This window comes from Macaca fascicularis, chromosome 12, assembly GCF_037993035.2.
Source record: "Macaca fascicularis isolate 582-1 chromosome 12, T2T-MFA8v1.1".
NCBI lineage: Eukaryota > Metazoa > Chordata > Mammalia > Primates > Cercopithecidae > Macaca > Macaca fascicularis.
This window is the reverse complement of record NC_088386.1, coordinates 1,159,119-1,171,434: the sequence shown is the minus strand read 5'-3', so window position 1 is coordinate 1,171,434 and position 12,316 is coordinate 1,159,119. Positions and strand designations below refer to the sequence as shown.

Here is a 12,316-nt window from a genome sequence, read left to right as displayed (position 1 = left end):
CATTTCTATGCTGGGATGGGACTTTGGGGACATTGCCCACCAGGATCACGGACCACTTTTACAGTTGCAGAAACAGAGGGCCAGCTGGTCCCCTAGAAGTCTGGAACATGGGATAAGCCAAGGCTTGCCTTCAGGACCAGGTTTTCCACTACGCAGCCGCCCAAGGCCCAGGGCATCCCCAAGTTCCTATGAAGCCTGCCTGCCATGTCCACAGCCCATGCAGACCCCTCCTGGAGTCACTGGAATGCTTGTTCCTGGGCGTGTGATAAACCCAGACAGCTTCAGCCTTGCAGGACAACCATGCGCACCTGGCAGCAGTAGCCGGAGGGGGGTCCATAGAAAGAAGTTGGAGATGAAGCCCGATGCAATAAGAATACTTTATTAGGCAAAATCATATACTATGAAAATGCTTTGAAATGCAACAGGAGGAGAGGTGAAGACACAAACGAACAAGTGCGTAGTGACACATGGCAGTCAGAACACAGTAAAGAATCCACACTGCTTCCCCCCTTTACCTAGAAAAGGAAAGTTCTAGGCCGCCGCCTCCTCCTCCTCCGCCTCCGCCGCCGCCGCCGCCGCCGTGGCATCCTGACGCTGTTGATACTCAGACACTAGGTCGTTCACGTTGATCTTGGCCTGGGTAAATTCCATCTCATCCATCCCTTCACCCGTGTACCAGTGGAGGAAGATCTTGCACCAGTACATTGCTGTAAACTGCTCTGAGACACGCTTGAAGGGTTCCTGGACGGCCGTGTTGTTCCCAATGAAGATGGCTCACATGTCTAGCCCCCAGGGTGGGATGTCACAGATGTTTTGACGTTGTCAGGGAGCCAGTCAGCGAAGTCCCTGCTATTTTTATTTTTGAGGTGGAACATTTGTTCATCCACCTCCCTCATGGGCATAGGACCCTTGAAAATGGCAGCCGCTGTTAGGTAGTTGCCATGATGGGGGTTGCACATGGCCATCATATTCTAGCATCAAACATCTGCTGGGTAAGCTCAGCCACGGACAGGGCCGGGTACTGCTGGCTGCCCTGGCTGGTCAGAGGGGCAAAGCTAGGCAGGAAGAAATGCAGCCGGGGAAACGGGACCATGTTCACGGCCAGCTTCCGCAGGTCAGCATTCAGCTGGCCTGGGAAGCGCAGGCACGTGGTGACCCCGCTCATGGTGGCAGACACCAGATGGTTCAGGTCACCGTAGGTGGGCGTGGGCAGTTTCAGGGTCCTGGAACAGATGTCGTATAACGCTTCGTTGTCTATACAGAAGGTCTCGTCTGCATTTTCTATGAGCTGGTGGACGGAGAGGGTGGCGTTGTAGGGCTCCACCACCATGTCTGACACCCTGGGCGAGGGCAGGATGCCGAATGTGTTCATGATCCTGTCTGGGTACTCCTCCCGGATCTTACTGAGCAGAAGGGAACCCATCCCAGACCCCGTCCCCCCACCCAGGGAGTGGGTCAGCTGGAAACCCTGCAGGCAGTCACAGCTCTCAGCCTCCTTCCTCACAACATCCAGCACCGAGTCCACCAGCTCCGCGCCTTCTGTGTAGTGCCCCCTGGCCCAGTTGTTTCCGGCCCCACACTGACCTGTAAGACAGTACAGCCAGTCACTCGATGGCCAGGTATACGGTCATCAGTGGTCACCATAATGCAAAAAGGGCCAAGTGTCACGTGAGATGAGCACACGGTTCTCCCTACAGGTGGAGCAAATGAAATTCCCTCCCCCAGAGTTACAGGGCAGCAGCCTCCCCTGTTAGAAATTAAGTCAGGAGTCAAACCTGAGACAGGCTGACAGACCTCGCTGCAGGTGGCTCCTGCCCATTTTCAGGGAAGGCAGTAGCCACAGCCCCAGCTCAGCTCCCTGCAGGGAGTTCACATCAGTAGCTCTTCACCTTGAGGAGACACCTGGGCCTTCCTCCCAAAGCCCGTTCAGGAGGCAGATGGAGCGACCGGGATGATAGGAGGGTGTTCAGGGACCCTGGCTCTACAGTTCCCACGGCGACGACCTTGGGGCACTCCTAGATTTTGAGCGGCTGAGGAACCTCACCCCAGTCCTCGCCCACAGCTCACCAAAGATGAAGTTGTCCGGCCTGAAGATCTGCCCGAAGGGCCCCGAGCGCACAGAGTCCAGGGTGCCCGGCTCCAGATCCACCAGCACAGCGCGGGGCACGTACCTGCCACCCGAGAGGGGCGGGAGGGCATGAGCGAGGGGAGGGCCGCGTTCCCAGGAGGGCGGTGGGGAAGGTCGGGGCTCTCACCGCAGGCCTCGTTGTAGTACACGTCGATGCGCTCCAGCTGCCCATGGATGTCCCCTTGATAGGTGCCGTTGGAGTCAATGGCGGGTTCATCAGAGATCGTCTCCCAGAACTGCGAGACGGGAGGGGCCGGACAGGCCAGGGCTGAGCCACGGGGGCGCCCCAGCTCCTCTCCTACCCCCACCCCCATCCTTAGGCCGCCGCGTCCCTGGGGTCCACCCCGGCCGCCTCGCCAGCCGCCCAGTCCCACCGCGTCCCCGGCAGGGACCTGCCCCCGTCCCCACCACTGCCAACATCTTCCCTGGCCACCCGGAGGCCTGAGCTGGGCCCTCAGAGCCCCGGCTGCCAACCTTGGCGCCGATCTGATTCCCGCACTGCCCGGCCTGCGTGAGCACGATCTCCCTCAAGGCTAAGGCGGGATCAGGGCGGCAGGAGAAACGCGAGGAGGCGGAGTAGACGCGCAGTGACCCAGCCCGCGCTCCGCCAACGCTGAAATAGCCCCGCGCCCACCTCCCCCAGCCTCGCATCGGGCTCCCAGAATAAGCAACAGCTTTACTTGCACACAGGTGTACCCACCTGTGCATCCCTTGGCGTTGAACGTCTGTTGAGGAGCTCAGGTGTCCCTGCTGTGGTCCTTTCCACGTTGGGGAAAGCTGGTCAGCTGGAGAACTTCCTCCCACGTCTTTACTAAGACTAAATCCCTAGCTGACCCGAAACTGAATTTTCCTCCCATGTGGGAGGGGAGGACTCTAGTTTCCATACTCACAGAGTGCCTTGCACCTGCCCTAGATTGAGGACATATTTTTGTAATTGATGAGTGCTTTCCTCTATTAGGAGATCTGTGGTTAGGAAAGGCTGTTTGCTGGGCTGGTCTCAAACCCCTGACAACAAGCAATCTGCCCACCTTGGCTTCCCAAATTGCTGGGATTACAGGCATGAGCCACCGCTCCCAGCCACAATGAGGTTTTTAAATAATTCAAACTGATTTCCTGCTGTTGAGCAGGGAGCTGAGCAAATTCAACAGATCGTGGGCCTAAAGTAGGAGAAGACTGAGGACAAACTCTAGAACACATGTGATTAAATTAATTACAATTGAAACCAAATCAAATTTAATGAGGCTGTACCTCTTCGTTTCAAGATATTTTCCCCCATTTTGAAATGTGGTGTTATTCAGTGGAAAAGAAAAATAGTGTTTATCTCCAGAGTAAAGAACAGGGTTCCCTGCAGGGATTGATTGACTGAGAGTTATGGCTCAGGATTAAAAATCCTTTTTTCCACGAATAAACTAAAAATTATTTTCTAAGCTCCTATTGACTAAATGGACTCCTCCTCTTGGATAAGGACATTCCAAAGTTAACCTGAAAATCTGGTTCAAGTCGTGGGTCACACATTCCTCATTATACTCTCCTCCCTTTGGTTTTAATTTTAATTTCAGTTTTTAATTTATTTTTGTGAGTACATAGTTGGTGTATATATTTATGGGGGTACATGACATACTTTGATACAGGCATGCAGTGAGTAATACATAATAAAAAATGGGGTATCCACCCCCTCAAGCATTTATAGCTTGTGTTATAAACAATCCAATTAGACTCTTTTAGGTTTTTAAAATGTAAGTTAAATTATTTTTTACTATAATCACTCTGTTGTGCTATCAAATACTGTCTTATTCATTCTTTCTGACCATTTTATTTTACCCATTTAGCATCCCCACTATCCCTCTGTTCCCTCATTGCCCTTTCCAGCCTCTGGTAACCATCCTTATACTCTCTATCTCTATGACACCAATTGTTTTGAATTTTAGCATCCACGAATAAGTGAGAACATGTGACATTTGTCTTTCTGTGCCTGACTTATTTCACTTAACATAAAGACTTTCAGTTGCATTTATGTTATTGCAAATGGCAGACTCTCATTCTTTCTTATAGCTGAATAGTACTCCATTGGGTATATGTACCACATTTTCTCTATCAACAGTCATCTGTTGATGGACATTTAGGTTCCTTCCAAATGTTGGCTATTATAAACCCTGCTGTAGCAAGCATGAGAGTGCCAATATGTCTTTGATTTACAATATGTCTTTGAATTTATCTCTCTTAGGCATATACTGAACAGTGGGATTCCTGGACCATATAGTGGCTCTATTTTTAGTTAAATCAGGAACATCCAAACTGTCCTTAATTGTGCTCCCAACAACAGTGTACAAGGGTTCCCTTCACTCCACATACTCACCAGCATTTGTTTTTGACTGACTTCTGGATAAAAGCCACCTTAACTGGGGTGAAATGATGTCTCATTTGGGGTTTGATTTGCATTTCTATGATGATCAGTGATGTGAAGCACCTTTTCATTTGCCTGTTTGACATTTGTATGTCTTCTTTTCATAAATATCTATTTAAATTATTTGTCCACTCTTTAATTGGATTATTACATTTTTTCTACAGAATTTTTGGAACTCAATATATTGTAGTGTATTAGTCTGTTTCTGTACTCCTATAAAAATTACCCGAGACTGGGTTATCTATTTACTGAGATGAAGTCTTGATCTGTTGCCCAGGCTGAAGTGCACTGGGGCAATCTTGGCTCACCTCCACCTCCTGGTTCAAGCAATTCCCTGCCTCAGCCTCCTGAGTAGCTGGGATTACAGGCACCTGCCACCATGCCTGGCTAATTTTTGTATTTTTAGTAGAGATGGGGTTTCGCCATCTTGGTCAGGCTGGTCTTGAACTCCTGACCCTGTAACCCACCTGCCTTGGCTTCCCAAAGTGGTGAGATTACAGGCATGAGTTGCCGCACCTGGCAAGACTGGGTAATTTATAAAGGAAATGGGTTTAATTGACTCACAGTTCCACATGGCTGGGGAGGCCTCAGGAAACTTACAATCATGGCAGATGGGGAAGCAGGCACCTCTTCCATGACAGCAGGTGAGACAGCATGTGTGTGAAGCAAAGGGAGAAGAGCCCCTTATAAAACCATCTGATTTCATGAGAACTCACTCACTATCAGAAGAACAGCATGGGGGAAACTACCCCCATGATCCAATCACCTTCTACAGGTCTCTCCCTCAACACCTGGGATTACAATTCAATATGAGATTTGGGTGGGGACACAAAGCCTAACCATATCATGTAGCTATTAATTGCTTTTCAGATGGATAATTTACATCTGTGGATATTCTCTTCATTTTGTTTATTGTTCCCTTCACTTTAAAAAGGCTTTCTGACTTGCTGTAATCCCGTTTGTCCATGTTTTTTTTTGGTTATCTGTGCTTATGGGGCATTATTTAAGAAATTTTTGCCCAAACCAATGCCCTAAAGAGTTTCCCCAATGTTTTCTTATAAAAGTTTGATAGTTTGAGGTGTTAGGTTTAAGTCTTTAATTCATTTTAATTTGATTTTTGTATGTGGCAAGAAATAGGGTTCTAGTTTTATTCTTCTGCCTATGGCTTGCCAGTTTTCCCAGCCCATTTATTACAAAAACTGTCTTATTTTTTATTGTATGTTCTTGGCACTTTTGTTGAAAATAAGTTTAGTTTAGCTGTATGAGTTTGTTTCTAAGGTCTCTATTTTGTTCCATTTGTCATTATGTCTGTTTTTATGCTAGTGTCATGCTGTTTTAATTAGTATAACTTAGTAGTATAATTTAAAACCAGGTAATGGAATTCCTCCAGTTTTGTTTTATATACTCAGCATAGCTTTGACTATTAGGGTGTTTTGTTCCATCTAAATTTTTTTTTTTCTATTTCTGTGAGGAATGTCTTTTTTTTTTTTTTTTTTGATGGAGTCTCACTCTGTCACCTAGACTGGAGTGCAGTGGTTCGATCTTGGCTCACCACAAGCTCCGCCTCCCGGGTTCACGCCATTCTCCTGCCTCAGCCTCCTGAGTAGCTGGGATTACAGGCACCTGCCACCAAGCCTGGCTAATTTTTTTGTATTTTTAGTAGAGATGGGGTTTCACCAAGTTGGTCAGGCTGGTCTTGAACTCTTGACCTCGTGATCCACCGACCTCGGGCTCCCAGAGTGTTGGGATTACAGGCATGAGCCACTGCCCTTGGCCTGTTATTTTGATAGAGATGGCATGAAATGTATAGATTGCTTTGGATTGTATGGACATTTTTAAAAAATACTGATTCTTCCAATCTGTGAACATAAAAACATCTTTCCAATTTTTGGGTCCTCTTTCATTTCTTTTATCAGTGTTTTACAGTTTTAATTGTTGAGAACTTTTATTTCTTTGGTAAATTTCCACACATTTTGTTTTATCTGTGGCTATTGCAAATAGTATTACATTTTTGAATTCTTTTTCAATTTGTTGACTGTTGGCATACAGAAATCCTACCGATTTATATGTGTTGATTTTGTATTCTGTAAATTTATTCAAGTTATTACTTCTGATAGTTTTTTGGTGGATATATTAGGCCATCCTCACATTGCTATAAAAATAATTGGTGACTGGTTAATTTATAAAGGAAATTGGTTTAACTGGCTCATGGTTCTACAGGCTGTACAGAAAGCATAGCACTGGCGTCTGCTTCTGGTGAAGCCTCTGACAACTGACAATCAAGGTGGAAAATAAATCTGGTGCTTGCACATCCCATGGTAAGTGCGAGGGCAGGGGGGAAGTGCTACACACTTGTTGATAACCAGCTCTCATGAAAACTTACTATTGTGAGAATGGCAGCAAAGGAAATGATGCCAAACTGTTCATGGAAATCCTGCCCTTATGATTCAATCACCTCCCCACTAGGCCCACTTCCAACAATGAGGATTACATTTCAATATAAGATTTTGGTGGGAACACACACCCAAACCATATCACTTTGCCCCTGGTCATTCCAAATCTCATATCCTTCTCATATTTCAAAATACAATCATGACTTCCCAATAATCCCCAAAGTCTTAACTCATTTCAGCTTTAACTCAAAAGTCAAAAGTCTCATCTAAGACAAAGCTAGTTTCTTCCTCCTAATAAGCCTGTAAAATAAAAAACAAATTAGGTACTTCCAAGATACAAATGGGGCAGAGGCATTGGGTAAATACTCCTATTCTAAAAGGAAGAAATTGGCCAAAAGAAAGGGGCCACAGGACCCATGAAAGTCTGAAACCCAGAAGGGCAGTTATTGAATTGTAAGGCTCCAAAATAATTATTTTTGACTCTGTGTCCCATTTCCAGGGCACACTAATGCCTTGGGAAGTTCAATCTTGTGACTTTGCAGGGTTCAGCCCCCACAGCTGCTCTCATGGGCTGGCATTGTGTGCCTCTGGCTGGTATTGTGTGCCTCTGGCTTTTCCAGGTGCAAGGTGCAAGCTGTATCTAGATCTACCATTCTGGGCCCTGGAGGACAGTGATTCTCTCCTCACAGATCTACTAGGCCATACCCCAGTGGGGAGCCTGCATGGGGACTGTCACCCCACATTTCTTTTCTCCATTGTTTTAGTAGAGGTTCTCCATGAGGGCTCCACCCCTGCAGCACGCTTCTGCCTGCACACCATGGCTTTTTCATACATCCTTTGAAATAAAGATGGAGGCTCCCAAGTCTCAACTCTTGCATTTTGTACTCTCCCAGGCCTAACACCACATGGAAGCTACCAAGGCTTATGGCTTGCACCCTCTGAAGCAGTGACTGGAGTTGTCCTGGGTCAATTTGACCTACACCTGAAGCTGAAGCAGTGGCCAGGATGCAGGGAGCTATATTCCAAGGTTACCCAAGACAGCAGGTCCTGGGCCTGATCCCAGAAACTATTCTCTTCTTTTAGGCCTCAGGGCCTGTGATGGGGGGCCGCCTTTTAAATTTCTAAAATGCCTTCAATTCCTCTTTCCCATTGTCTTGGCTATCAACACTTGCTTTTTTTAGGTTATGCAAATATCTCTAACAAGTGGTTGCTCCACAGCCTGCTTGAGTTCCTCTTTTATAAAAGCTTTTTATTTTTCAGCCACATGACTAGGCTGCAAAGTTTTCAAGCTTTTACACTATGCTTCCCTTGTAAGTATAAGTTACAACTTTTTTTTTTTTTTTTTTTTGCTAGAACATGTGAGCATAGGTTGTTAGAAGCAGCCAGGCCACATCTCAAATGCTTTGCTGCTTAGACATTTTTCCAACAGAAACCCTAAGTCATCAATTTCAAATTCAAACTTTTATATATCCCTAGGGCATGACAGAAATTCAGCCAACCACTTTGCTAAGACAAAATGCATGACCTTTGCTTCGGTCCTAATAAGTTTCTTTTTTTTTTTTTTTTTTTTTTTTTTGAGACGGAGTCTCGCTCTGCCGCCCAGGCTGGAGTGCAGTGGCCGGATCTCAGCTCACTGCAAGCTCCGCCTCCCGGGTTTACGCCATTCTCCTGCCTCAGCCTCCCCAGTAGCTGGGACTACAGGCGCCCGCCACCTCGCCCGGCTAGTTTTTTGTATTTTTTAGTAGAGACGGGGTTTCACCATGTTAGCCAGGATGGTCTCGATCTCCCGACCTCGTGATCCGCCCGTCTCGGCCTCCCAAAGTGCTGGGATTACAGGCTTGAGCCACCGCGCCCGGCATGGTCCTAATAAGTTTCTAATTTTCATCTGAGACCTTCTCAGCTCAGCCTTCTCTGTCCAGATCACTATCAGCATTTTGGTCACAGCCATTCAACCAGTCTTTAAGAAAATCTCAACTTTCCCTCATTTTTCTGTCTTCTTCTGAGTCCTACAAACTCTTCCAACCTCTGCTTCTTTACCAAATTACAAAGCTGATGCCACATTTTCAGGTATTCTTATAAAAATTTTCCACTCCTTGGTGCCAATTTTCTGTATTAAGCTATTTTTGCATCATTTTTGCATCACTATAAATAACTGAGACTGGGTAATTTATTTTTTAGAAAGGAGGTTTAAGTGGCTCATGATTCTACAGGCTGTAGAGAAGGCATAGCACTGGCATGCACTTCTGGGGAGGCCTCTGGACGTTTACAGTCATGGCAGAAGTTGAAGCAGAATCTTGCACATCACAGGGCAAAAAGCAGGAGCAAAAAACAGGGGCAAGTTGTTACACACTTTTAAATAACCAGATCTTATAGGAACTCACTATCATGAGGATAGTACCAAATGGGATGGTGCTAAGCCATTTGTGAGTAATCCACCCCGATAGTTAAATCACCTTTCACCAGACCCACCTCCAACATTGAGAATTACATTTAAATATGAAATTTGGGAGGGGACACACATTCAAACCCTATCAGAGGAGTCTTTATGCTTTTTCAAATGTAAGATTATATATTGGCAAAAAAAGATAATTTTACTTCTTTTCCAATTGGGAGGCCTTTTATTGCTTTCTTTTGTCTGATTGCTCCAGACAGGACTTTCAGAATTACTGTGAGTAACAGTGGTAAGAGTGGACATTCTCGTCATCTTCCAGATTTTAGAGGAAAGGCTTTTAGTTTTTCCCCACTTAGTCTGATACTAGCTGTGGGTCTGTCATATAAGACTTTTATTATGTTGAGGCATGTTCATTCCATACCCAGTTTTCAAAGGGCTTTTATTATTAAAGATATTAAATTTTATCAAATAATTTTTTTTTAGCACAATTCAAATGATTACATGAATTTTATCCTTTTTTTTTTTTGAGACAAAGTCTCCCTCTGTCACCCAGGCTGGAGTGCAATGGCATGATCTCAACTCACTGCAACCTCTGCCTCCCGGGTTCAAGTGATTCTCCTGCTTCAGCCTCCCAAGTAGCTGGGATTACAGGCACCCACCACCATGCCTGGTTAATTTTTGTATTTTTAGTAGAGACAGGGTTTCGCCATGTTGGCCAGACTGGTTTCAAACTCCTGACCTCAGGTGATATGCCCACCTCGGCTTCCCAAAGTGCTGGGATTACAGGCATGAGCCACTGTGCCCAGCCCCTTCATTCTGTTTATGTGACTTGTCACATTGATTGATTTGTATGTTGAACCATCCTTTCATCCCTGGGATAAATCCCACTTGGTCATTATGAATTACCTATTTATGTATTGTTTAATTAAGTTTGCTAGGGTTTTTGCAAATTTTTGCACTAATATTTTCAGATATGGGCCTGTAGTTTGCTTTTTTAATGTGTCTTTGTCTGATTTTGATATCAGGGTAATACTAGCCTCAAAGAATGAGTTTGACCCTCCCCCCCCACAATAGGCCACGGTGTGTGATGTTCCCCTTCCTGTGTCCAAGTCTCATACTTCTGCCATTTTGTTATTGGTTTTCTGATTGATTTTTGTCCTCTCTTCCTTCTTTCCTTTCTTCCTGTCTTCCTTTTAGTAAGGGTGATTTCTCTTGTATTATAATCTAATTTCTTGCTTTTGACTTTTTGTACATCTGTGGTATACTTTTTTATTTCAAATTACCATGAGGCTTGAAAATAATTTAATACATTATTTTAGACTGTGGACAATTTAACACTGATTACATAAACAAAGAAACAAGCAAAACAACTAATAAAAACTACTTTATTGCCATTCTTTTAAAGTTTTTGTTGTTTCTCTTCATTCCCTATTTTACTGTCTATGTCTTGGAAATATGTTGTAGTTATTATTTTTTATTGGTTTGTTGTTTACTCTTTCTATTTGAGATTTTTGCACCCTATAATTACCAAGTTATAATATTCTGTATTTTTCCATGTGCTATTGCTAGTGAGTTCTGTACCTTCAGATGATTTCTTATTGCTCACTAACTTCTCTTCTTTTAGGTTAAGAAATCCCTTTAGCATTTCTTGTAGGACAGGTCTGGTGTTAATGAAATCCCTCAGTTTTTGTTTGTCGGGAAAAGTTCTTATTTCTCCGTCAAGTTTAAAGGACGTTTTTGCCAGATACATTATTCTAAATTTTTTTTTTCCTTCAGCTTTTTTAGTATGTCATGCCGCTCTCTCAGCCTGTAAATTTTCCCCTGAAAAGTCTGCTGTCAGATGTATTGGAGTTCCATCGAATGTTATTTGTGTCTCTTCTCTCGCTGCTTTTAGAATCATTTCTTTATCCTTAACCTTTGGGAGTTCAGTTAAGTGCCTTGAGGTGGTCTTCTTTGGGTTAAATCTGCTTGATGTTCTGTAACTTTCTTTTACTTGAATGTTGATATCAAATGTTGAGGAATTGTTTAATACTATTTATTTAAATAAATGTTCAACTCTTATCCCTTTTTCTACCTCCTCTTTAAGGCCAATTAACTCTTAGATTTGCTATTTTAAGGCTATTTTTTAGATTCCATAGGCATGCTTTATTTTATTTTATTTTTTTGTCTCCTCTGACTTTGTATTTTTTTATTTTATTTTATTTTAAATTTTTTTTTTTTTTTTGAGACAGAGTCTTGCTTTGTCACACGGGCTGGAGTGCAGTGGCCAGATCTCAGCTCACTGCAAGCTCCACCTCCCAGGTTCACGCCATTCTCCTGCCTCAGCCTCCTGAGTAGCTGGGACTACAGGCGCCCGCCACCTTGCCCGGCTAGTTTTTTGTATTTTTAGTAGAGATGGGGTTTCACCATATCAGCCAGGATGGTCTCGATCTCCTGACCTCGTGATCCGCCCGTCTCGGCCTCCCAAAGTGCTGGGATTACAGGCGTGAGCCACCGCGCCTGGCCGACTTTGTATTTTTAAATAGTCTGGCTTCAAGTTCACTAAATCTATCTTCTCCTTGATTAATTCTTTTAAGTAATTCTGATCCATTCTTCACTATGACAATAGCATTTTAACTTCAGAATTTCAGCTTTATTCTTTTTATTTCAATCTCATTGTTAAATTTATCTGATAGAATTTTGAATTCCTTCTCTGTGTTATATTGCATTTCTTTGAATTACCTCAACCAGCTATTTTGGATTTCCTGTATGAAAGGTCACATATCTCTGTTTTTCCAGGATTGGTCCCTGGTGCCTTATTCAGCTTGTTTGGTGAGGTCATGTTTTCCTGGATGGTCTTGATGCTTGTAGATGTTCATCTATATCTGGGCATTGAAGAGTTCAGTCTTTATTGTAGTCTTCACAGTCTGGGCTCGTGTGTGCTCATTATTTTTGGGAACACTTTCCAGGTATTCAAAGAGACTTGGGTCCGAAGCCCAATAACACAGTAGTTTATGCAA

General features: G+C 44.3%; 1 pseudogene; it reads right to left on the bottom strand.

Annotated features, from left to right (window-relative positions):
- Positions 1 to 363: 363 nt before the first annotated feature.
- Positions 364 to 1,551, bottom strand: LOC102147288 (tubulin beta-8 chain-like; annotated as a pseudogene).
- Positions 1,552 to 12,316: the final 10,765 nt, after the last annotated feature.